At 43.4% G+C, this 26,961-nt stretch overlaps 1 pseudogene; it reads right to left on the bottom strand.

The window, feature by feature from the left end:
• Positions 1–26,489, bottom strand: part of LOC118770634 — a 36,850-nt pseudogene extending 10,361 nt beyond the window's left edge.
• Positions 26,490–26,961: the final 472 nt, after the last annotated feature.

Raw genomic sequence — 26,961 nt, 5'->3', positions numbered from 1 at the left:
GCTGCTGAAGTGCACCACATGTCCTTTAAGATGAGCGGGGCTGCACGAGGGGAATACACCAAAAGAAACGGGTGATGCCCTCCCCCTAGTTAGGGACAGTGACCTGGAGTGGCAAGCACCACCCACGTGAGACCTTAAAAGTCTGCACAGAACTCTGCCAAAACGACCCCAGAGTCAGAGATATGCATTCTAATGAGCTAGATTATGCTGCTGCAGTACAGAGTGCTGTTAACACTTCATTTGAAATATGTCTTTACAATGCGTGTATAACGGCAAGAAAATGGATGCCTGACAGCTGAAAAATGCCTTCATAATGATCCATAATGCAATATCAGCATTCATAAACATTTGAGTTTAAAGACTGGCAGGTAAAGTGTTGCTTCAGGGCAAGGTAACAGGTTTTCACTCATGTTTTGTACAATGCTGGTTGCCTTATGCGCCAGTTTAATTACTCTCGACAAGCTTTACTGAACTGCATGTTTGTACTGCGCTTTGTAAGAGGGCCCCTTTAATCAGACTCCTTAATCAGACTTTCGCTGTGATGCTGCTCATTTCACTAGTCCCAGCCAGGTGCCCTGGCAACGGTGCATCCGTGGAGACACACGGTGCCAGTGTATCGCGCCATAGGCTGAACACACTTCCTCTCTCTGAACGCCTTCTCCCCCGGGTGTGTTCCACTGTGCGGCAGTGCCAAGGAGGAGAAAGAATACTGATAACACCCGCAGGAATCTCTCCCGGCCACGGGCCTTCAGCTGCAGCTGAGTGATCCTGGTCAACCAGTCATGGGGTTCATTAGTATTAGCGCTCATCACAGTGCTAATCTGCGGCACTGAGTTCAGCCATGATTTTCGCTTTGTGCAGGGGTAGGGAGGAACTCTAGCAATTGTACTTGCACACCTATATTTCACTGGCCTGTCCACTCTGATGACAGGGAAAGTAATGACTGTGTCCTTCCTGTGAAATTTTGAGTTAAAGCAGGGCAGTAAATACAGACAGGAGGCTGAATGATCCTGGTATCTGGAGTGGTAGCTGTTTTTATTACCCTTTCTGCCATGACCATTGATGGGATGTGGTCATTGTCATGTCTGTTGATGTGCTCCTAATCATTGCCAGCTGATGTCATGGCTGGAGTCAAACTTGAGCTGCAGAGCTCAGTCTGCTCTCAAAACAAGTGCATGAGCCAACTGAACCATTTGGGAGGCCTAATTTTATTTTTCAAATTTACCTTTCTTTACAGGTTCAAAGTGATGAATTCAATTTTATTTTCTCTCTCTTTGAACTGCAATCACTTTTCTGCAAACACAAAACAAAAGTTTGAATTATAATTATTATAAGCAATTATTCTCTTTTTTAGAAACACACTCATAATTCTTTCACACAAAATAGATCACACCAAGATGCATTAGACTTCAGATGCTTCATGTTCTTCTGATAGTTTTGGGCTAGATCTAAAGTGCACTACTAACTGATGCTGCATTTTTTAAGAGAAACTGAGGACACCATGAGTTCATATAGTTTAAAGACAGACAGCAAGCACATTTCCACTTCCCTCAGAGAGAAGGCCAACTTGTCAAACGATGGGAACAGATGTCAGAGACATCTGGGTGCCACTTGTCTAGGGGACCTTGTTCGGTGCGGATGGATCGTGCCAGTGCCATCACAAACGCAGCACAGAGCAGGGGAAGCTGATTGATTTATAATTGAGATAAACATCTCAGATTAACCTTGTATTGTTTTGGTCATTTACATGCTAAACATGCTCAAATCAATTAACACTAGGGGACCAAAACCCCTGGGGGGCTAATCCCGCTAATAAACCTACAGTAATTAAGTGTTTGATTTAATGGGCTCTGGCCTGGACCTGGTAGATACGGTGTACTAACAGAATGCGCCAAACATTTCCATCCTGTCTTCACTCTTATTGGTGAAACACTAGTTACAGTGCTCAGCCTCTTAGTCCCTGATCCCAGATCAGTCAGTTTTAGCCAGGGTATTATCCATTAGTTGCAGGTAATGATATCTCAGGGAAAATGTAGAGAGAGACAGAGAAAGGTTTGGTATGGTTTATTGTATTGTGATTGCTTGTTACATTTTTGTATCCTGCTTTGGCAATATGAACATGTGTACATTTGCCATGCCAATAAAGCATTGAATGGAACTGAATTGAACTGAAGTGAAAGGGAGAGGAGGGGGAGGAAGAAGAAAGAGAAGCAGAAGAGAGCAGGAGAGAGAGAGCCAGAGACAGAGGGAGAGGCAGAGAGTAAAATGAGTGACAGAAAAAGAGCCAGAGAGAGAGAGAAAAGAGCAAGACAGAAAGAAACAGAGGCAGAAAGTGGGAAAAACAGAAAGAGGTAGAGAGACCGCAAATGTGATAGACAGAGACAGAAAAATAGACAGAGAGAAAAAGTGGGAGACAGACACAGAGAAGGAAAGAGATAGAGAGAATGAGAGAGCCAAGGACAAAGAGGGAGGGAGCATGGTCTTTTCTGTGACATTTCCCCAGTTAATCCTCGCTCTCAGTGAGCACCTCTCCAGTGCTTGCAATCTGAATAACAATCTTGCCAAAAAAATAAAAAATAAAACCCACTCTCCACCTCCCTTCTCTGGTAGCAGCATGCAGATAATGAAGCGGCAGCACACCGCTTTTAGAGTTAACGATCGGAAATGAGCTCTGCAGTGCTCCAAATCCAACATGCTGTGTTCACGAGTGGCTCCTAAAACCGCTGAAGTGGGCATTAAGAACACGGAGCCTCGGATTCTTCCCCAGTCTTCAGGTTCTTCGGGTGTAGAAGTCTCCATATATTTACTCCTTAATCTGTTTTGTATCGGGCTGCCCTCAACTCCTCAATGAACCCTGGATATGTGCTCCATTCAGACCCGCTCTAAGAGCAGGTCCATGAATGATTAAATGAGAGCCATGTGAGGGATAAGGCATGGCTGTCAGAGTGGGGACAGAGGGCACCACTGTAAGGCTACGCATTTATATGTCTGTCTGAATGCGAAAAAGGGAGAAAACTTCATATTGCTTGTTCAGACAGTAAACTCCTGATACGTACATTAATAAATAATATGTACAAGAAAAATAGGCCATGACATTATCACAGTATAGCAGACACAACCCAGAAAAAAGACAGATAATTGTTTGCTCTTCACTGTGGTTCACCTGAGTTTGCTCTGAGTGAGATTGAGGTAGAGGTTTGGGGTAAGTCTATTCACATCCTATGTGGCAATGGAAGGTTTGTTCTTAGACATGCATGACCTGCGCTGAAGCACATTAAAACCCATCCTGTGTGGTTATGGAGGGTTTGCGCTCAGAGGCTGGAAGAGCTTTGACCCCATGATAGTTGATGGAAGCTGTGGGACTGACTTCCTAGAAGAGTTTGTTACCGCGGAGACAGGAGGGTGTGGCTCAGGCCTTATCAGTCACCTGAGGCCACTTCCCCTAAGTGAGACCCAGCTTCTTGCTAGGTGTGTGTGTGTCTGTACTTTTATTCACTGCCAGCTGTGATTAAAAGCACATGTTTATAATTTGGAAGAGTCAAATAGAGGCACATATTGTGCGAAGTGATTTTCAAAGGTGCATTCATTTAGCTGAAATTCATTAAATGTCATGCCAAATAATTAAATAATTACATACTGAAAATTGCCTATAAATATTTGTACAGTGTGTAGTCATTACAAACGTGTGTCCGTGTGCATGTACACGCATGTGTGTTTGTTGTTTGTGGTGGTTAACCTTCTCTGAACCTTTTCCTTAGCCTAACTGATCCATTCTCTGGCAGGAAACTCTTCGGGCAAATGTCTTTCATTAAAAAGCAATTTAAACTCTGCGCTATTTCAAAAGGAAAATGATGGTCTCTGGAGTAATATATGCTGGGCAGTAGCTAGCACCATTACTTAATAGGCTAATAAAACAGAGCTGCAATAAGGTGACCCCTCTGGAAAGAGAAAATGTTCCTGCGCTAACAAGTTAAGATATTAGCCTACTGTAATGAGTGCGATTAGCCACCAACAACCAGAGAGGCACGGACCTGATAGCAGGTAATTACACAAAGAGGAATTTATTTTCCAAAGACAGCAATAAGGCTGCTGGCAAAGCAAAAGGAAAGGATTAATACACTGTCTGCAAAGGTTAGGGCAGACAGAAGAAAAATCAATAGCTGTAGTTTAGCGGTTTTAGCAATGTGCAAAATTAATAATAGACTCAAATTAGTCTATTGCCTGTATCTCTGTGTTGAACATATAAATTGTGGCGTCTTTTTAAAGTGGTTTAAAACACAAGTCTAATGGACATGGAATAAAACATTATTTATTTCTTTGTCTCTACGCCACTTTAATTACTTTGAAAGGGTCTGCTGAAAAATACCGTCAAGAGATTGTTTATCTAGGAGATGATGCCAGTGTAAGTGTACACTGTGGAGTTTGATTTCTTAATACTATCATCATCAAATATCATCAAAAATCATTAACACAGGCGCGAATGAGGGGACTCATTCACTTGCATGTAATTGGCTCCCTCTGTTGCAAACAATGACCTTCTGTACACCTATGTCGTAAGAGAATGAGACTATACTCTACTTCAAAGCTAGTTTAAATTCCTCAGCCAGTACTCACTTTCAGAACATGAAGTACTCTGTCCTAGAATGCACACCATTTTTGACAATTCTACCTCAATAACCATCATTAGCTCATTTGTTTCTCTTGATTGATGAAATGGCAATGCATTCTTTGGCATGCATGCAGTGACACAAATATTGTGCTTATTTGATGCAGATACACAGCATGTGATTTAGCATGTCATGTGGAGAAATGTGAAAAATAGGGTGCTTGCAGAATGTGGGGGATCCATTATAATATCTTACAAACACTCGGGCGTGGGGTCTCTGGTTACCCCGTGCCTCAGCAGGAATCCAGGGGTGTTCATTAAAGGTAACCGCTGCGTATTGATCCCCAGCTTTTAAAAAGGCGTTGCCATTTGCATTCCCATCACGCCACCTTCGATCCTGAACCAAAAAAGCAAGGAATGAATAAGTGAAATGCAATTACTGCGATTCAGCAGCAACTGTCAGGCCGGTGACAAAGCGTCCGCTCCTGCGCTGCTCTCCACCTTCTAACAACAGTGGGGGATCGAGATCAATGAGCCCCTGTCCTGGTTTCAGTCCTCATTCGACTGGATACTTTAGGCCACGTTTAAAATCAGCTCCCAGTCCGAATTCATTACATTACTTTATTGTCATTATCCAGAGTGACTTATGTAGGTTTTTTTACCCATCTATATAGCTGGATTTTTACTGAGGCAAATCTGGGTTAGTTACCTTGCCCAAGGGTAAGGGTAAGGGAAACAGCTGTGCCCTAGTAGGGAATTGAACTGGCAAATTTTCAGCTATGTGCCCTGCACCCTAACACTACACCTGGGCTTTGGACAGCCAAATTTAACTCCAATGTTAAATAACCAACATGTACATATAGTTTTTTTTTTGTTAGTGCCTTGAAAATGGTATTAGGGTTTTGCAGAGTTTTCCTTTGCAATGGAACTCTTACTGGCGCAATTTAACAATGGTGACACTTTCCTCAGAGGATGGACTGATTTTGAGAGGGATTTCTGACAGATCATACAAGCACCCACAGGCAGAGCTCCTCTTTCCTGAATCTGAACAGACACACGTCCGTCATGCAACGTGAAACAGCTGGAGCATGCCCCCCCCCTACCTCCCACTCCTGTCCCGGGGTAAATAGATAAGGACTCTGATGAAATTTTCAATTTAGGAGAGGCCAGGGCCTCTCTGTCCTCGTGTTGGTTGTTAATACGGTGTGTGGATTACAGTCCCGAGCAGGCTGGCTGCAGGTTGTCAAGGTCATCATGGAAATGAAGGTGTTTGCCAGCTGGAGACGTTGGGGAGAGGGAATGGGCTTTAAATTACAGAACAGAGAGGGTGAGTGAGAGGCTGAATCAATATCACCAGGCCTAGATGGGCAGGCACTAATCCTATATCCCGTCGGCCAAGCAGCAATATTGTTTTTATAATTCTATCAATAAGAGCGACGAGGGCTTTGATGGGATTACAGCATTAAGGTGAGGAGAACCCAATGGATTTTGCTCATGTCATCATTGTGCTGGCTCACTGCTCCTCGTGCTCTTTTTCCCCACTATGATGGCACAGCAGCACACGCTGGGACGCTCACCGCGCTGTGAGCAGAGCTGCTGAAGCTGGTCACCCAGTAACGGAGCTCGCCCAGTGTGGAAACATGGCTCACTTCCTCCCTCTGCCAACCCAGGCTGGGAAATGGCTCCAAAAACCACTTGCCAGCAGAAGAGAAAATACTTTGGTCTCTTTGGAGTTCCTGTGGTTCTGCGTTTGTCCATGTAAAGAAGCTTCTCATAAAAGAGAAAAACCAAAGTGTAATAAGTTATTTTGTAGGTACAAATAAATACAACCGTTCTCCGAATTGCTCCAAAATGGTCTTGTTCGTTTGTGCTACATTGTGCCGGTTTGTGCCGTAAAAATTTTCGTTTGATTTTCGGCTTATTTTTTTTTTACTTCAGTTCATGTCAACTGCCAACTGAAGAACACAGCGCATTCCCACAGTTTAAATACCCACAGGTGGTATCGTGCGTTCTACACTCAAATAGAGCAGTTAAAATACAGTACAGGAAAAAAAATGAAATGGGTCGGTGTCTATAGACATTCAAGATTACCTGTATACCTGCAGGACCACACACGTATGGCTTATGTTTATTAAACATATTAAATATTCCATGACATGAAATATCCTGTATCTCACATAGGCCTATCAGGAAATAATGTAATGTAAGTTTTTTTCAGGGCACCAACCAGCAAAACGTTGCACAGTAGAAGCCACTTTCTTCGTTATGGAGAAAGCAGCGTTCTGGAAGTTGTCACAGAATTTTTGCCATGATGTACAGTGTTTATGCAAAGCATGACCACACGAACGAAAATTATCATGGCACAAACCAGCACAAACGTAGCAGAAACTAAAATGACCATTTAGGAGCAATTCGGACAAGGTTGGGGTGCTGGGTGACCTCATCGCCCAAAAATATAATGTTTATATCTACAAATCCATAGCAGCACAAACGAAATTTTTTACGGCACAAACCGGCACAAACGAACGAGACCATTTTGGAGCAATTCGGAGAAGCTTGGGGTGCTGGGTGACGTCACAGCACATACAATATAATTTGTTATATTTAAAAAACCATAGCAGCACAAACGAAAATTTTTACGACACAAACCGGCACAAACGTAGCACAAACGAACAGTAATACCATTTCGAACTTTTTAAATACTTGGGGTGCCAACTTCACGCAGGTATAAATACAAAATAAAGTTGCACACAGCCACTGCAAGTTTCAAAAAAAAAAAAAAGTTGGTTACGGAGGACACTAAATTAAACAAAGATAACCATTAAAAATACAATCACAATTAACTGCAAAAAGACTCCTTTTCCCCACACCGTTGTTAGCAGTCGGACAATTGATTTGAATACCTGCACTTGTAAATAAATACAAATAAACAACAGCTGGTGTATTATTGTTTGGTTCCACGCGCATTAGGCTGAAAATTACTCTCAAGATGTCAAGGTATTTCTGGGTGATTGCATCAGCAAGTGAGAACACCTCAACACCTCACTTGCTGGTGTGATGTAGCGCTAAGGTTTCTGACAGATGTGCTAAAGGATTGCTCCTTTACCGAGTGCAAAGTATGGGGGTCCAAAACCGTGCAAACCACAGGACCCAGATCCCCAGGGGCGTATAGGAACTGGACACACACCCCCCCCATTATTTGTGTGGGCCAACTAGTTCCCCAATAAATTAATTTCTCTAAATCAGTAAAACATTAATATAGACATAAATTCTAAAAACATAAATTTAGAATAAAAGGTTAATTTGCAAACGGAATATCGTTCTCCCTAAACCTAAGCCTTAAACATGCACCTGCTCCCTGGAAAAAAAACAGACATTAGATCGTTGTTTGGAGTAAAGACTAAGTATGGTAGATGATAGTGATAGGCGTGTGTGAATTTATTTAGCGACCAGTTTCACGTTAGTCATCTTTGAATAATTCGGCAACAGCGATTGTAGCCTAGACTATTTGCTAGCTAGTTTCTGTACTGTTGAAAAACTACTGTACGTTAAATAACATTTGATTTCAAGATACGTTGGATCCATGTTAAACGACGATCGCAAGCACAGTAAACCCAATAAACAGGTTTTTATTTTCGAAGATAACTCAGAGCTCCCGCTCGTTGACACAGCAGATTAACTGGGACGATACAGCTAGCTACAACAGTCGTTTAAAAAGCACTGGGCTAAAAAAAAAAAACATTGAGTTCACGAGGTAACCGCCTTTGCTAATCAAGGGCGTAGGAAGTATTCTCTATAGCCTACTACTGAACAGTATTAGTATATCGTAAATGTTCATATACAACGTTAGCTTGTTACTTGTTACTACACACCTCTTCAGACTCTACCTGGACTGACCTCAAACAGACCTTGCTCTCAGCTGAGAACTGTCTCATTGTGGAACTGTACACATCCTGTCCCCGTACTGTCGCTATACTTGCTGTATGCACTTTTGTAAGTCGCTTTGGATAAAAGCGTCTGCTAAATAAATAAATGTAAATGTACTTATTTCGCTGGCCGTTAATGAACAAGCTAACGTTAGCTAGCCAGCTGTTTTGTCACTGACACAGGCCTATTGTTGAGGTAAAGTTAGTATCAGCTAGCTAGCTAGTAATACCGGTGGGAGAATTATGTGACCAACTTTGTGAAGAAAACTTCACCACAGTATTCATGTGGCGCACCCAAGAAATTGGATGACCACATCGGTTATATTATTTGTATTAAATAAATCTTAGGTTTATTATTATAGGACGGCACAGCGTCTAGCGAGAACCTTAATGATTGGCACCGCACGAGCAGTTGCGTCCAGTTTCTATGGGGACGGTCCTCGGCTCTCCCCTCAGATCAAACTTCCAATCTTCTTGAGTTCCAACTTTCTCCTGATGTGTGTTTGATCCTGATTACATTGTTATTTTGACAATTTTAGAATAAAAGCGAAAATAGAAAGTTTGTCATTGACTGAGGCGGGTAGCTGAGACAGTGTAAAGAGTTAGCTACCGTCTCGCGAACTAGCTGTGGCGGCAAACTACAGTAACGTTTAGCTTCTAATAGCTAATTGGATTAGTGGTGTCCTATTGATGTACGTAGTTAACTGTTAGCATAGTGTTTTGGGCTCCCACACTCTGCTTTTAAAACGGTTATTTTACGTTTAAGTTTAATGAGTATAAATGAGTATCAGTACACTGGTTTTAAGGGACGGTTATTTCACCAAGCTTAATGAGTATAAATAAGTGACAACACACTGGTTTTAAGAAAATGATTATTTTGTCAAGTTTAATGAGTATAAATAAGATAAGACACACAGGTTCAAAGAAGCAGGAAATCATGGAAATCATGCAATAACAAAGAAGCACCAGAGTTTTGTATTAAGCAAACGCAAAAAAAAATCTAGTCATTTTAACTTTTATGACAAATAAAGGTTCACCAGAGGAAGACAGGATAGCAATAGCGGAGCTTAGCAGTGTATAGGTACCACGGAGTGCTTCACAGCCACGCCTACATATCTACGGATTGTGGCAATAAAGTAAGTGCGAAAAAGAGGTGAGAAATGTGGAGTTAGGTTGCCCAAATTCATTAAAGCCGTTTTCGCACATGAACTCCGGACAAATGTCTGGAGAATCTGGTCCGGAAATTGGCCGTAATTGCCCTTTCACACATGTAGCACACAACAGGAGATTGCCTGTGACAGACGCGTTCTCACCTACCGGAAATACTCCGGTTTGGTTTAGGTGAGGGGCGGCGCCTGAGTAGAGCGTGCAGGAGGCAGGAAATGACGCAAAAAGTACGCTGCAGAAATCACAGTGGCTGTATTCGAAACCGCCTGCTGCATCTTGTGTACTGCGTACTACACAAGTATATACTGTATACTGCATGCTGTTTTTCAGTGTAGTACCCAGTATGCGACCATTAATAATTACATTTGTAGTATGTTACATTGTCGCTTGAAATAATTGCGAGTTTAGAAACGTCAAGATTTCCTTGTGGTATTTTCCAGTTAGACGCCACTTGCATTGTCACGAGTGAAAAGTGTTGACGAGTTCACGAAAAGCATTCGCGAGTTGAAGTGTTTTCTTTTCAATATCTTAACCTTCCAGTGGTACGGGCACATAATGTGGCACGGAGGAGGAGAAGGCGAATATAGCTATTATAGCCTATAAAAAATATCACACATAGCCATCCAAATGGTGCAACCGGTTCACATAATTTATTATTAATTATACATTTATTATAACAGGAAGGTAAGTTTTTGTTGTTCGCTATGTAATGTTAGGTCATCAGTTCACCTATCTCACTATACCTATCACTATTAGTTAGCTACAGCTTAGCTAGCTACTAACCAGATAATAAACTACTAACCAACATCATTGATCATCGTAAGAGACAAGTTTTGGCAGCATAACTATAACTAACTATCTCTTTAACGATCATTGGACTCAAAGTAGCATGTATTTGGGCGTATCCGCAATGTCAACGAAAGTGTGGAAAGCAACATACAGGAAAGCAGAAATGAGTACGAAGCAGATGTTTGTATTCTTGCGGTTTCGCTTCAGTCGCATGATATAAACGTCATCAACACGCCCACTCGGTCGCTGTGAACTCTCTGGCGAATTACTTGCTCTATTCACACATGGGGTCACTCTGACGTGAGACGGACTTTGTACTAGGGAGCTGGCAGAACGAAGTCCATCTCATGTCCAGTCCGACTGATTCGGACGTTTGCGTTCTCACATACAGCTCCTCCGGCTAATGGCTAGATAAGTTCCGGCTTTCAGTGCATGTCTGAAAGGGGCTTAAGTTAAATAGTTGTTTATAATCTATTATAATACATCTAATCATGTTTTCATTTCTAAAGGGAGTATAACTTTGGACATATGATTAGATATTATAGTAGATTATAATTACATAGTATATGTTTACTCATTAAAGTATAAAATCTATTTAATGTAGAAAGGGACAGCAGCAGACAAAGGAGTCCAGAGTGAGTGCAGTTGTGTAAGGGAGTGCGTCTGTGTCAGGACAAATATAGGTAAGAGCTGCAATAGGGAGTCCTACAGCTGTTAACATAGTATATTTGATATACGAAAAACCAAATATGATTTAATCCACATTAATATGTATATATAGGCCTAATGAGACACATCCTGATGTTGGGTGACACACCTTAATGTTGGGCAAACTCTGCCCCAGAAGTGCATCTCCCATGTCCAGATGAGCTCAGTAGTAACAGAGGTGTGCAGCTCTTCTTGAAAGCACTTAAGCGGTGTTTACACATGCATACCTTCTTATTTCAAGCCATCCTGATATTGTATTATTCTTCAATCAAGATATATGCTCCTTTTGAGGACTGGAATTACGTATACAGACATAAAATTCATAGCAAGTTGTGTCCCCCCCGATATCAAACTCTCTCCTACGCCCTTGCAGATCCCATATTTCTATCTTTTCTTAACAATTGCACTTATGGTGATTCTCATAGCTTACAATTTTTCAATTTATCCATTTATACAGCTGGATACTTTTTGAAACTGTTTGGACAAAATGACTTGCCAACAGCGGTACAACAGCAGTGACCAGCCTGAGAATCAAACCACCAGCCTTTTGGTTTAGAGTCTTGCTCATTACACCACACTGTCACCCAAACTAGGGTTTAAAGCAGAATGACAGACATAAACACAGCCTGTTTTACATTGTTGGATTTTTTATTTTAGCTAACATCATGAACCATATTGTAACAGTTGCTGCCATGCATTGTAATGCAGTTCAGCAAATGGTTGACCATTTATTTTCACAGCAGTGAACCTGATAGACTCCTGGCAGGGTGAGTCGGTGTATTACTTTCATGCTGTCATGATGGTTTTGGATCTCTCTTTGATGTGAGTTCAGCTATCCCTGAGGGCTCTGCATGGATGTAATTGTGTGTGTAGCCTATATATGAAATATTGCTGTACAGCATCATACACGTTGGCATGGATTACCATTCGTTACCTTGTTGATGTCAAGATGCACATTTTGTGCCCAACCATATAAACATTATATTTTTTTTGCAGTTTTGACCAAATGATATTCTAATGAAGAAATTGGTTCTTCAGAGCAGATTTACTCAATTAAAAATCAAGCAGCATCACAGGACAGAGTCTATATTCTTCAAATGTTCAGTAGTTAACGGACACTCAGAACCAAGCTGAGTCTTTGTTTTCATCTTCATTTTCACAGAAAAATCAGTGCCCGGCGAAAATCTGGATCGGCTGTTTACCGTGTGACTAGTCTCTGACCCCCAGGCATTTTCAGTGGGAGGAGATGGGGGGAAATGTTCGGATTTAGGCCCGAGGATCTTTCTAAACTGGATGTGTGGCCCCCGCTCCATCTGAGGTATCTGTAAACAACAGCTGCCGAGTTCACAGAGTTCACGGCGATCACAGAGGTCTGGATTTCAGGGGCCTTTCAAGGCCTTTTAGCTTGTTTGCACTTTTATTCATCTTTGTTCAAGTTGTCTTTGTTTTATTTATTTACAATGTAAGTTCCTCTGCCAAGTGATGCTCAGAGCTGGATTCTGTATGTCCCAGGGATGCTTTTGCACTCTGCTTAGATGAAAGATGACACAGTAATAAATTCCATAGAAAACAATCCTGAGAGCCTCATTGTTGTCATGATTCACCTTTAATTCGAGAAGGCCTACCAGTCCTTGCCCACACACAAATACAGCAGCAGTCTACCCCAATTAGGAAAAAAAATGCCCAGTCAGAAAGGAACTGTTGTAAATTTGTCATGAGAATGGACACGGATGTGTAGTCACCTTACACTGCAAAGCATGGCTTTTGCAACATCTCCACAACTTACAATCGATCAAATATTTCAAATGACATCTATGCCAAATATATTGAAAAATTTATAATGTGGTTCATTTTTAGCTTAATGTTTTAATTTTTTAAAAGTGAGTGATATTAATGTGTGTCCCAGGGATATATTAAATGAGATTTGAATTTTTAACATCGGAAACAGTCTCTAAACCCATTTAGTGGTGTAGATTTTAGCCTGGTTCATTTAAAAACACGAACACTGTCTTGGGAAAGTGCCTGAGACTCAGCTAATTGCAAGGACTGCTTTACCCTCCTGTGATTGGTCAGCTTTTTATTTCTGAGGAGCATCAACTCCTCTGCTCATTTTGGTTTACTAAAGAGACTGCCCTGTGGGGCTAAAGAAAAAGTAGTACTCCAGCTTCATGTCTTTTTTGAAAATCAGTTTGTGATAAAGTAAAAGTATGTTTACTTTAATGTGTTTTACTAAGAAAAGGGTCTGTCACAGGTACACTCATATACTCACACACACATATGAACATACGCACGAACACATTCTCATTCACACTACAGAATAATAATGAGATACTTGACCATAACCATTTGTGAGCTGTACACACTCTCAGTAACAAACATGGTGTTTTTCCATTATAAAGAGGCTCTCACGGATATCATTTTAAGCAGCAATGACCACTTTATGCAGAAAAATAGAGGGAAACAATCCTCTTTCGTGTTGATTGGTGTACAGATAGAGGATTTGCATTGCACTTCACCCGAGGCACAGAGGCTGGGATGGATGTGGCATCAATGCTATGAATTACTGCAGAGTATACAGCAAAAGCCGTCACACACAGATTCTATGGTTATTTCCTAAGTCTTATGTGTTTACAATATCAAGTGCTTGGCATTCTGATGTATTTCTGGAAAAGGCCACACACACACACACATCTATATAAGCAAAGACAAATACAAGAAAAAAATGCCATGACTCAATACAATTACAAATGATTTTTGTGAGTTTCTAGAGCTAGCTACCTCACATTGGCTTAAAGTGGCATACTTTGACTAGAACCTGTTACAACAATACAAGTTTTGTTGTTTAAAAGACATAATGAGAATCATTTAATATTGGGTATGAACCGAGTTATTGACATATCATATTTCATCAAGATGAACAATGGGTATTTTGGGTAAAAATCCTATAAAATAGAACAGTCCAAACTTTGAACAACAAATGAATGCATGTGTTTTTGTTTGTTTCTTTGCAAACAGAGTTTGATGAATTCTGAATTGACCAAAATAGAAAAGAAATGAAAAAGAAAGGAAAAAAGTAGCAGTGTGGCATACTGGTAAGCAGCAGCGCTTGTAACTGAAAGGTTGCTGGTTTGATTCCCCACCAGGGCACTGCTGTTGTACACTTGGGCAAGATACTTAATCCACAATTGCCTCAGTAAATATCCAGTTGTATGAATGGATACAACTGTAAGTTGATTAGGATAAGAGCATCTACTAAATGACTGTAATGTAATGTAAAAAAAGGAGAACATTTTTAAAATGTTGTGTTTGTGTTAAAAAAGATGTTTTCATTTCATTTATTGCTGTTACTTAATTTGACATACTATCAATGTTACTGGATTCAATTAACATGAAGCATGAATCCAGCCCTAAGTCAGCTTCTCATTGTAAAAGTGCTTTTTCTGTCTTTTAAAGGGATGGAACCCTGAGGTGCGAGCTAATAATTAGAGCTCTAAGGATTACATGAGAAGAATGTCACGCACTTGAGACATGTAGATAAACCCTAAATGTTTGAAAAAAGTGATTAATTACAGAACTCTCAGTGGGCACTCAAATGCATGGGCGATACCATTTAAATTAAACAAAGCACTCTGTATTAAAACCTGTGCAATAATGCTCTTCAGTGCCAAACCATCATTCTCTGCCTCTGACAGAGTAAACTCAGAGCATATGCATCTGTTTCAGATAAGCAAGATATCTCCTGGTTATTGTGTTATTCATGAATACATTATTTATTTTCTTGACAGAGGTCCTTATAAAAGATACCTTTCTGCATTTGCCTTATTACACATTACCATTTTAAGCTGTAGATGTAGATTTTTTCAGGAGTACAACATCAGGGTTCTGCCTAAGTCTTAAAAGTCTGAGTAACTAAATTCTGCTCTGCCCAGTTAACAGTTGGGGGTTATTTATTTATGCTACTCCTGTATGTAATACAGGATTGTTGGCTAGCATCTGTGAATGGTGCATGAATTTATGTTACATTATTGTCAAACAATCTTATCCACAGTGACTTACATAGGTTACAATTTTATCCATTTATACAGCTGGGTAATTACTGGGGCAATTGTGGGTTAAGTACCTTGCCCAAGGGTACAACATAGAGATGAACCACCAACCTTTTGCGTAGGAATTCTGTGCCATACCGCTATGCTACACTGTCTCACACCACGCTGAAATGTAATGGCAACTGTGAACTCATACAGATCAAATTCCTATCATAAAGGACCATTATTTGGGTGGGGGGTGGTTTGTGCTTCCTATGAATGCAGTTGAGGATCCTCCTCAACTGAATGATGCTGCTCTGCCCCCCTATGTTTTAGTGCAGTGGTACAGGCCGGCTGCAGCCCTATTCTCAGTTATTTACCAAACAGCCACTTGAGCCTAATCAATTCTGGGCTGGTGTGCTTTGTGTGAACCCAAATTAAGCATCGTTTTCCAGGTTGCATTTAGGCCCTTGACAGCAATCAGCGGGGGTTTATGTGTGTGTTTAGTGCAGATGGTGCACGTCTTTGCTAATGGAATCATGTTTGGGTTCTCTGAATAATGCCTTAAAAAATTAGGTGGAGGCCTCCTGACTGCTTCAATTTTGCAAAGGCCCCCTTCTCTGGGGGCAGGTTGAGCCCTGCAGCCCAGGCACCGCAAGTCACAGTTTTGGGCTGTGTCCTCAGCTGACCGGGGATCAGCAGTGGCAAGATGAGAATTGGCATCCAACAGGGCTCCTTGGCTCTCTGCTCCATTAGCGCCTCCTAGGGATGCACTGGACCCCTATCCCGGGTCCTATCCTCATTGCCAAATGAAGCGTGTCACTTTGGCTACACTTCTCGGCTGGTCCGGCTCAGGGGTTATCAGACTATGCGAGTATTCCAGACTATGAATGATTCCTCTGTGAGTGTGTCTATTTGGGTGCATGGGTGTGGGTATGTGTGTGTGTGTGTGGGGGGGGGGGTCGGCAACCAACCAACCAACAGCACCACATGGCAGCCTGGAGGATGGGATATTTAAAACTCCAGAACAGCATTAGGAATTCACAAAGAGACCTGAGAGTGAGTCATTTCCAGGCTTGTTTTTTGGCAAATTTCTGCATTGTTTTCTAAAATGATACACTGGGGATGATACACAAGTGTCGTCACAGACTGCACAGCGCTCTGAGGAAACAGCAGCAGTTCAGAGGCGAGGGAGGCTGAGAAGCCCTGCCCTCTGAGAAACCCCCGCTTCTCTCTTGAGTTCAGGACAGGGACAGGGCCTCTGAAATAGCAAGCAGCAGAATTCACTCTCAGTCACAGAGGTCCCCTTGGGTAATTTTGCTGAGAGAGAGAGAAAGAAAGAGAGACGTTTTAAAGACTGGCTGTCGTTGTGCAAGTTTGAATAAGCACTACATTAAGACACCTGACCGCCATGACATGTGAAAACCTACATGTACATGACCGTCTCTACTGCCATTCTCAGCCCTGTGATCTTCAGTGACCCTTCAGCGAGGTCTCCCAACCTATTCATGTGTGGAGATGTGTGGATGTTTCATGACTGCGCTTCTTCATGTGTAATCCCTTTAAAGAGCGTGCACTGCCATGGACACTAACAGAAGGACAGACAGACATGATGGTGGTAATTCTTCAACTGTCTTATTGGGGGAGATAAAAACATTTGTAACCATACTCTGGCACAATGCCAGGTGGTGACTGGATAGGAAGCGAATGGGCCAGATTGAATAAATCACACTGAATGGGCCAAACTGAAGGAACCAAACAGAATTCCATTCCATTTGACAGTGCAAGGCTGCAACAAAAAGAAAAAAATGAACAAAGGCTTTGGACAGAAGTATCCCAATACTGGCTGAAGTTAAATAACTCCTGTGGAGGGTGAGGAGCCAGATTAACAGCAGTCCCAGCCATGTGAGGGATTGCGGAGAGACAAAGCCATGCAACAAGTCACTGATTATGCAGGTCTCTGGTCGAAAAGCCCAGCAGGTGGTGTCTGCACCTGGGCTGATTACCAGCCCATGTGACGTGTGCCTGCTGTGCAGGTGCCTGTCTGAGGCCGCCGCTGCCCCACGTCCAGAAAACCTCCCAGGCTGTGGGAGACAGCAGGAACAGCCGACAGCGGCCAAAAAACGCAGGAGTAGCCCTCCCTGATTCCACACCTCTCTCCCCAGTGCCAGACACATGCTGATAGGAGAGAGGAGACTGAGAGAGAGAGAGAGAGAGTAGGAGAGAGATATAATACATGGACATAGATGTGAGTGAGAGGGATACAGAGAGAGAAAGAGAGTGGGAGAGAGAAAGAGACAGCTACAACAGAAGGACAAAGGTGTGAAAGGGACACACAGATTGAGAGAGAGAGAATATAGCTGCAGTGACCGCACTGGTTAAGGTTTCATAGCGTTCTGTCAACCCCACTACCCTCTCTGACACCCACCAGCATGCTATGGGTGTCGCAAGACATTGGCTTTGTGTTCAATTCACATTCTGGTCATCCCGGGCCCCTATGGGAAGCTTACAATACACACTTCACAGCAGGTATAGCTCTGCCAGAATAAGCAGACACATTAATTCATATCTGAGGTTCATTTCAGCACACAGGCCTGGGTTACCCCCCCCCCCCCCCCCCAAGCTTTGGTTTACCCAATCACGGCTCTCGCCCCACTCTCTATAGGACAACTGATTTTGTTTCTCTTTGGCATTTGGCTTCAAATACTTATCTTCCTTTTCAAGGGGGAGTTTGAATAGAGAATTCTGCTGTTCACCTACAGCTCCTGAATACTTCAGATGATGTAAACGATGGCACAGTGCTTTACAATAAGCTTGATTCATTAGAATGGCAAGGGCGGGCATCTGGAACTTTCTATTTGCTGTGTGATCCCATTCACATCACAGAGGGACATGTGGACAGGAATACAAACACTGCTTTACTGCAGGTTGAAGCAAAACTGTTTTTTTTCCCCGATATTTACTGGCAGTTATAATTAGACACTCCAGCATTTGAAATAGGTATTACCATCTCTTAGACAAAGTGCTTTGTGATAAAGAAAAAAACAGCTCTCTTTGCATTTTCTTTAAGTGTTGTTCTCTGAGCACAAATAATTTTAATCTGAATAACATTACGTGTGCACCAATCAAAAACACAATGCAGTTTTCTTGAATTGACAATCTTGACAATCAACAAACCTGTCCCATCCTCACATATAAAAAGCCATTTATCACTTCCTTTTTGTCAGCTGTTAATGGCATCCCTCCTCCAACCCATTTCCTTTTTATTTCTGTTCCCATGTATGATGTTCAATTGCAATGGGTCAGAAACGTTGACCCACAGCAAAGTGCAAGCCCTTCCTGGGACCGCAAGCCAAAGAATTGTACTCCTATACCTTCATCGACAGCAACAACTCTCATTGTATTAAAATTCATACCTAGTGAAATGTAAAATATGAGAGCCCTTTATTTTCTGTCAAACTCCATGTCTTAACTTTGCTCATCAGAAAGACTGACTATTCCTGTTCGCAAACATCAGTGAAAATTACTTTGTGTTGATATTCCTGCATTGGGAGCTGTTCATTATTCCTTGTGAAATTGTTATTCAGAGAGAAGAAGCCTATATAAAATTCATGAGAGTTGAGATGGCACAAGATTCAGCTGGATTAGTAGTGGAAATGCAATCTCTCCATTTGGTAATCCCTGCGCTACTGGGTGGACGCACCTGTGTTCATTGGATGCTGAAGAGTTTTACCGTGCTCCCCCACTGGTTTTAGGGATCGTCTCCCTATTCCAGCTTTAGAATTATCTGAGGCTATTTATAGCTGCAGAGGAAGGAGCTGTGATGTTCAGGGAGGAAGAGAAAAGTGAAGAGCATTGAACATATGGAGACAAAACTAACTGGATGTTTACTGGACAACAATGTTTCGGCGTGACCTTGGCTTTCTGTAGCATGCCCTTGTGGATTTGAGAAGGGAGCTGAAATCATTGTTTCTTACAAGTGTGTGTGTGTGTGTGTGCATGCCTGTGTGTGTAAGTTCTGAATCACAGTGTTGAGGGTGGGGCAGGGTGGTCCCATCCATCAGTGTGACAGCCACCTGTCTGAGAAGGGTTTTGTGATTGCCCTTCTGATCACATGCGGAAGAGCTCTCAAGCGTGAACAAAAGAGGATTCATTTTTATTTTACTCCCCATGTAAACAGCAACTGCTGATGTCCTGTGGCACATGCCATTTGAGGAGTGAGACCAGCACAGGACATTTGCTAACAGAGCTATTGGATGAAAATGAGTGAAAGACAGGACATTTGCTAACAGAGCTATTGGATGAAAATCAGTGAAAGACAGGCACCAGGGAGGCCTTCACACAATGATCATGGATGTATAGTGAGACACTGGCATCTGCAGCCACACTCAAGATGTTCTGTTAGTTCTAACAGGAGGGTACTTATTAATGATTGTCTCTCTGAGGCTGTGAGATCTACTCAAAGCCATTCATTATGGCCTTTCTCCTCAAAAAGGAGTTTTTCTGCATTGTCAGAGGAGAGGAGTATTCTTTCTGCTGTCTCTCTGACATCAAGTTACCTCCCTTTGGGATGGGATTTTTAATCACTCTGACTGACAGTAAGAAAGGCAAAATAAAAAATTTAGCCGCAGTGATAGGATGGTGGCCCAAAGGGCTCATCCTATTGTAGGAAAGCAACGTCCAAATCTGAACCATGAATGTCTACGATTTTCACCACTCTTGCATGTTAACATAACAAGGACCACAATGGAAATGAGTCTTTTACGCTATTTTGTCATATCCTTGATAATTTATTTTTCATGTTTTGGAATTCATGTGTATGTGTGAAGATATATGCAACAGGTCAAAACAAAACAAGCCAACACTTTCATTGACCCTTTCATTTTTGTCATTTAGCTGATGGTCTTATCCAGAATGACATACAAGGGGAAAGTACAAAGTGCATTACTTACTTACCTGCTGACCCTTACTTACAGAGGCCCTTACTTACTTACCTGCTGACCCTTACTTACAGAGGCCCTTACTTACTTACCTGCTGACCCTTACTTACAGAGGCCCTTACTTACTTACCTGCTGACCCTTACTTACAGAGGCCCTTACTTACTTACCTGTTGACCCTTACTTACAGAGGCTTACTTACTTACCTGCTGACCCTTACTTACAGAGGCCCTGCTCTGAGGCTTTGTTGCCTCCACAGAGCTGATATGAGCTCTCCAAGGCTGTTGGGTAACAGGCATCTGCTCAGACTGAGAAACTATTCATGTATCCAGCTGAGTTTTATTTCTGCCCCACTCAGTCAAAGCAGCATTCATTTATTTTTGACCCCATCAATCTGTTATTTTTCCCTCCCTTTCTCGCAGAGGAAAACAAGTGGGCCTCAGGTCGGTGTTTGGGTCAAGGTTTAAGGACCTGACTGTGTGAGCAAGTGCACTCCTGAAACAGATGGAGGGAAGGCCATATGGCCTCACAGCGCCATGGCCGCATGGGGAGGCAGCAAATGTCACAGCCTAGAAATGTGTGTGTGTGTCCATGTCCATGGGGAGGGGTTACTGTACAGGAAGACAGCAGTGATGAAAGATGCACATCATTGCAGTGTCAGACACACAGGCCTAACAGGCCTGGGATGCATTTGTCCCTCTCCGCATAGGTCTGGCTTTCAATACATCTACACCGAAGAGAACCTTATCACCCACACACACACAAATACACTTCCTCTTCCTGTTAATTTATTTTCACACATAATGAACCCTTGAACCCCATAACACTAATTCATTTTCTTATCAAGGATTAAAAAGTCTTTCAAAATTCCCTGATCATCTGATGTTGCCTTTTCTATTACCTGTCCACTGGCCTGCTGAGCAGATGGTTACATGGTATGGGTGCTTACTTTGTGAGACTTACTTGCAGGCAGAAATTGGATGTCTTACATTGTACATTTGATTATGCATGAGTCAAAATTTGGATTTAAGGATGTTATTACATGGGAAAAAAGCAAATAGTCTCACTGTGATTTATACCACCCATTGATGATGTTTTATAATTAAGAAAAGACAAGACATTCCAATTTGTTACAATAACATGATTATTCAGTGTGGGCTTTATTTGAAGGTGCTGTAAAATCAGGACATTTTTGTAGCAGTTAGAGAGCAGGGCTGTGGCATTTACACTGGCTTCTGCTGGAGCAGGCACACACACATGATATTAAAAGTGTCACCTTCTACCTGCTGGATTAGCATGGCATGTCTGTCATTTGCTAACATAAAAAACAAGAACAAGGGAGACTTTAAAACATTCTCTCTCTCTCTATCTATCTATCTATCTCTCTGTCCTTCTCTTCTGAAAGGTGTACATGAAGTGGTTAAAGACAAGATGGCAATGTGTGATATTGAGGAAGGTTTCCTCAGAATGTGATATGCTTGTTAGATGTGGCTGCTCATGTTGATTTGCTTCATTGTTGGGATTTTTTGTGATCTACTTTATGCTTTCAGTTCATTTTCCGTCTGTTCCTATTTATGTATGGTCTTTATTACGGCCAATAAATAAGCAGTTTTCACAAGTCTCTATCTCTCCTTTACAGACATCCAGCGCACACACACACACGCCCACAAACCCACACACACACACATACACACACACACTCACACACACAGGGTCTCAGAATGTAAATTACTGTGACACACGCCGGTTGTGACAACAGTAAAGACGTCAAAAGTACAAGACAACCTACCCAGGTCCTGGACTGCCTGCCTGCCTGTCTGGGCTCCAGTCCAGTTAAGAACACGTTAAGAACATTGAATCCTCCTGGAAAGGACAGGCTCCAGGCCAGTGTGCCAGAGTGATATCTCTATGTGCTCCTGAACCTCAGCTGACCCAGGATCAGACCTGAGGAAATCTTGCATTGAAGCAGAAAACATAAATCTTCACAACATGGTATCAACTCAGCCACTTCAGCAGACCAGAGCTTTTTGCTGCCGTTGCAGTTACACCGAGTCACCAGCAGGCCTCACTCTCTCAAGGAAGCAGCTTTTCTCTGAATCTCCATCCAGCTCACAAGGAAACCAGCTAGAGCCCTGGAAGCCCACTGTATCATACGCGGGGGGGTGAGGGGAGGAGAGTGAAGTTTCGTGTTATCACGGGATGGACGGCTCGTGGTTTGCATTTCCTGCTAAGAAGAATGACCTCCGCGCCTACATGACGTCTCCACAAGGGCTACATTATCATTCAGCTTTGCACTGTGTCTTCCCGTCCATCTCTGGTGCTAATCACTCACGCAGCCTGTCTTGTGTTTGAGTTTGTATGTACTACCCTGGTCCTCTGAAGTTCACAGCTGTAGCACCTGTGACCTTTAAGGCTTAGTGGAGCTGACTTTTGGAGCATTTGACTGTGCAGGGAGGCAGTGTGTGCACGTGTCTGACATTGTGGTGGTTTCCCCCATTGGAAAACCTTTCTGCTGCTCTGAGAATTTTTTTTCTGCTCCATTCCATTTAATGGTCTTTACCTACCATACCATTTACACAAAGGCCAAAGGGCATCTTGGCTTCCTGATCCAGCTGTAATTCAGACACACACTGAGGTCATTAAGATCACTATGTATTTGATTTGGGGGGAGAGGTCATAAGTGCATAATTGGCAGAGAACCATGTTCTTTATCAGGCTGAATTCCTTCAAAAGCATGTGACATAATTCTTTATAATGATTACGTGAGAAGAGAGATGACTAGGTTGGGAGTTGAGAGAATTAGTAACCTAAATAGTCCTACAGTTTTGTAAGAATAAACCTGGATAGCTAAGAACAAGTTTTTAGTCTACCAGGGTAGCTAAGAGCAAGCTGGTAGTATACCTGGCTAGTAGGGGTGTAATGGTACGCAAAAGTCACGGTTCAGTACGTTTTTGGTATGGTGAAAAAAAGGCATGCAAAACATGAAATTTTGTTTCATTTACTATGAATTTAACTTGTAAACATAAAAACTTGTACAAACTTGTAAACAGTGGCAAACTGGCCATAATTTCCTGAACACATAAGGAATGCACATAAAGGCAAACACCTATGGCGTTTGTTACTGCTTTTGCCCAATCTAAATTAGCAGGTAGAGGTTGCTTAGTTAAATTCCACGGGGAGCAGTGTTTGCACTCCAGTGTTTTTCCTTGTACTGGTGATATTCACATTTGGATGATGCCGTCTCAAATGAGTAATCATGTTCGATGTACTGCCAGCAACATACCCGATTTCAGTGGGACAGTGACATGAAATATTGATTACGCTACGGTAAGACATTACGCTACTGAACATGTGCTAATTCAGCTGCTGTGTTCACACGTCTTTTTTGAAAAAAAAAAAAAAAAAAAAACGCTGGCCAGAGAATTTTTTCAGGTAAAAAAAACGCTGGCAGCATTTGTTCCAAAAAGCAGTTGAGAGCGTCTTTTGTTGCCATAACAACAGTAGCATGTACATTGTTAGCGTCTAGCTGGCTATATATTGTTGCAGAGCTAACTTTAGCTAACAGGCTAGTTTTGCTAACAACAGCTTCAAGCATTAAACACAAACACTTTCCAGAAACTCCTAGGATCCAATTTGACTCCAAGCGGCCTCTTTATGATGAATATTATGATACAGTTTAACTGTCAAGTTGTACAGTTCACTGTACTCAGAAACTAGCACAATTAACTTCTCCACCGCTACCCTCTCCATTTTTGGTGGCTGTTATTGGAAACTGTTACACCCCCTATAAAATAGAATAATAATTTCATGATTTACATGTGTTATAGTGTTAATTGTGAAATGAAAAATGAGTTTTGTTACATTAGTAACATAATGAGAGCTGCAGTGGGTTGGGGTTGGGGTTGGTTGGTTCCGTTTTCCGGAACCGTGACGGGACCGTGGACGTTTGTATAACGGTTTCGGTTTAGGAACCGTTACACCCCTACTGGGTAGCTAAAAATGGCACATGATTAGTTAAAAACAGTCATTTATCATACCCGGTTATTTAAGATATGCCCTGTAGTACACCTGATTTGTTAAGAACAACCTGATTTGTTAAGTATAACTAGGTAGTTAATAATATCCCTATGGTATAGCTGGTTAGCGTAGAACAGGTCTATAGTATACATGATTTGCTAAGAACAGGCCTATAGCATACAAGGTTTGCTAAGAAAAGGCCTATGGTATACATGGAATCAAGAATTGTACAAAAATGGCTCTGTGCCAAAAATTTAGAATACCAGGGTCAGTCTGTATTTAGATTACTGTAGGAGCTAGTTTCTTTCTCTGCTGACGTGTAGGTGAGACTGTACTCTCGAAACACTGTACAGAGCATCATGAGTTCTCACTTAGCTCTTGGAAAGGTTTTCACCTCTGCTTCCTCTTCCCTTGTTAATTGGCGTCTGGTACGGAGTGAGATGTTTTTTTCCGCCCCACTGATTAATTTCATTGTGAGCTTCGCGCATCATGTCCTTTGTCAGCACTCAGAGCACAACTGTCTGGAATTATTATTACATTTTTTTTCATATACCAGATCAGTGAAACCATAAATAAGGTTTGCAGTTACACATCAGGAAGGCGTGGCTTGACTTTCACACATCTTAGTGGTGAATAATGCAGGCACTCTAGTGGGGGATCTGTTCATTAGACGCTGGGCTGAGCACGTTTTAAGCGGATGAACCCCGAATGAGCAGGGCAGAGCACTTGTTGTAATGGTGACCAAACACATCTGGTTCCCTCGCTGAGCACTCCATGTCAGTGCTCCGCCTCCTTAGCTGTTGTGTTTTTGTTTTTTCCTTTGCCCATGTGCTTTTGTTTTCCTTGTGTTTTAGTCCTGCCCCGCTCCCCGCCCGGTCTCCGCCCGCCTGATTGCCTGCACACCTGCTTCCCATTCCCTCGTCTGCCCTGCCCTATATCTTCCCTGCTTTTCCCTGTCCTGTTGCTAGTTCGTCACAGTGTTTTTCGCCTGTTTCGTCCCCGCGTTTGCATTTTGCTTCTGTCTGCCGGTTTCTCGCTTTTTGACCCTGCTTTTTCCCCAGACCTCGCTCCAGCGGCTGGAATACGGAGGCTCGATACGACGTTTTTCTCCACGGCCTTACTGAGTCCGTCAAGGATGAGCTGGCCACCCGGGAACTGCCGGCCAGCTTTGACGCCCTGGTGGACCTGGCTATCCGAGTCGACCAGCGCCTGGCGCAGCGGCGCCGGGAGAGAGGAGTCAGTGAACTGCCGAGCCCCTCTCAAGCACAACTGCCCATGCCAGTTGTGCACAGCCCTGCTATTCCGCCGCCTGCTTCCCCGGAGCCGATGCAGGTCGACCGCGCTCGCCTGACTCGCCTGTCCCCTGCCGAGCGACAGAGGAGAATCAGCGCCGGGTCCTGCCTTTACTGCGGGCAGTCAGGGCATTTCGTGGCGACCTGTCCGGTAAAGGGCCAGCACTCACCCGTAGCAAGGGGAGTACAGGTGAGCGTGACCCCCTTAAGCCAGTCCCCTGAAGTCCGCCCTCTTTTTTCGGCCGCTCTGCTCATTGGGGGCCAGCCCCACGCCGTCTCAGTGCTACTCGATTCGGGGGCTGACGGGAGTTTTATCGATGCCGGCCTGGCAGCCCAATTGCAGCTGCCCCGTGTCCCGCTGCGCTCACCGCTAGAAGCCCCCGCTGGTCCGCATCACTCACGCCACCCCTCCTGTGAGCTTCCTCATCTCCGGCAACCATCGCGAGGAGATTGTTCTACACATATTAGACACCCCACAAGCTTCCGTGGTCCTGGGCCATCCCTGGCTAGCTCGGCACAACCCCCACGTTGACTGGCAGGGCAACAAGATTCTGGGCTGGAGCCCATTCTGCCACTCCCACTGTCTTCGCGATGCTCTGGCTCCTGTGTCGCTAGACGCTCCCTCGTCCGAGGAATTCCCGGATCTGTCGGCAGTGCCGCCGGAGTACCTGGACTTGAAGCCGGTTTTCAGTAAGTCCCGCGCCACCTCACTTCCTCCGCATCGCCCCTACGACTGTGCGATCGACCTCCTGCCCGGCTCCTCACCCCCAAGGGGGGGCCTGTACTCCCTGTCCCCGCCAGAGAGGGAGGCCATGGATCGCTACATCCGGGAGTCTTTAGCTGCCGGGATCATCCGCCCGTCCTCCTCGCCTGCCGGGGCTGGATTTTTCTTCGTAGGGAAGAAGGACGGCTCCCTCCGTCCCTGCATTGATTACCGTGGTCTCAACGCCATCACCGTTAAGAATCGCTACCCCCTACCGCTCCTGTCCACTGCTTTCGAGTCGCTGCAAGGGGCCACCATCTTTACTAAACTCGACCTCTGCAACGCCTACCACCTGATCCGTATCTGTGAGGGAGACGAGTGGAAGACTGCCTTCAACACTTCTTCCGGGCACTATGAATATCTGGTCATGCCATTCGGTCTGACGAATTCCCCAGCTGTGTTCCAGTCACTGGTAAACGATGTCCTCCGTGACATGCTGAACCAGTATGTGTTCGTTTACCTGGACGACGCCAGCGCCTGCTGGAGAACCACCTGTATGTCAAGGCAGAGAAATGCGAATTTCATCGGGACACCGTCTCTTTCCTGGGTTTCGTGATCACGGCGGGTAACATCCAAATGGACCAGCAGAAGGTGCGAGCTGTAGAGGAGTGGCCTCGCCCCACTTCCCGTCGAGAGCTGCAGCGCTTCCTCGGCTTTGCTAACTTTTACCGCCGCTTCATTCGGAATTACAGTACGATAGCGGCTCCCCTCACTGCTTTGACATCAGTCA

The sequence above is a fragment of the Megalops cyprinoides genome, chromosome 23 (genome assembly GCF_013368585.1).
Source record: "Megalops cyprinoides isolate fMegCyp1 chromosome 23, fMegCyp1.pri, whole genome shotgun sequence".
Lineage (NCBI taxonomy): Eukaryota > Metazoa > Chordata > Actinopteri > Elopiformes > Megalopidae > Megalops > Megalops cyprinoides.
This window is presented reverse-complemented; position numbering and strand designations above follow the sequence as displayed.